The 487-nt window shown below is 60.4% G+C and overlaps 1 protein-coding gene across 5 annotated transcripts in view; it reads left to right on the forward strand.

The window, feature by feature from the left end:
• The window catches only part of PTDSS2 (phosphatidylserine synthase 2), a 36,059-nt gene that overhangs the window by 33,405 nt on the left and 2,167 nt on the right, over positions 1 to 487 (forward strand). The window lies entirely within an intron of this gene.

Below are 487 nucleotides of genomic sequence, written 5' to 3' on the forward strand. Positions count from 1 at the left end.
CACGGCGTCACCCACTCAGCTCCCTCCTCGGTCCCCACCGTCCCTCATGGTGGCCACGGCGTCACCACTCAGCTCCCTCCTCGGTCCCCAGCAGCCTGGCTCGGCTCTGGGATTGTCCCCTCTACTTCTCCCTCCCTTGGTTATGAAATAGTTGCAGGTACTTTGTCATTTTTACTTTGGAATTTTAAAAAGAAACAAAAGTCTGAGGAAATGCCTGGAGGACCGGGTTCAGGGGTTGCCCTCCTGCCTGTGGGTGCCCCTGCCCTGCCTGGACACCTCTGCACACGTGGCCAGCTCACAGCACCATGACACCCTCTGAGGGGCTGCAGCCACTGCTCAGGCTGGGAGAGACTCTGAATGCAGAGGGCCATGGCTGGTGCCTGGGTGGCCAGACCTCAGCTAGCAGCCGGGTGACCAGGCGCAGAGCTGGTCTGATGGCATAGGGCAGGGATGAGAACCAGGAGCAGAGCTGGTCTGATGGCGTAGG

This window comes from Sapajus apella, unplaced genomic scaffold (assembly GCF_009761245.1).
Source record: "Sapajus apella isolate SASKATOON/1434 unplaced genomic scaffold, GSC_monkey_1.0 scaffold234, whole genome shotgun sequence".
Lineage (NCBI taxonomy): Eukaryota > Metazoa > Chordata > Mammalia > Primates > Cebidae > Sapajus > Sapajus apella.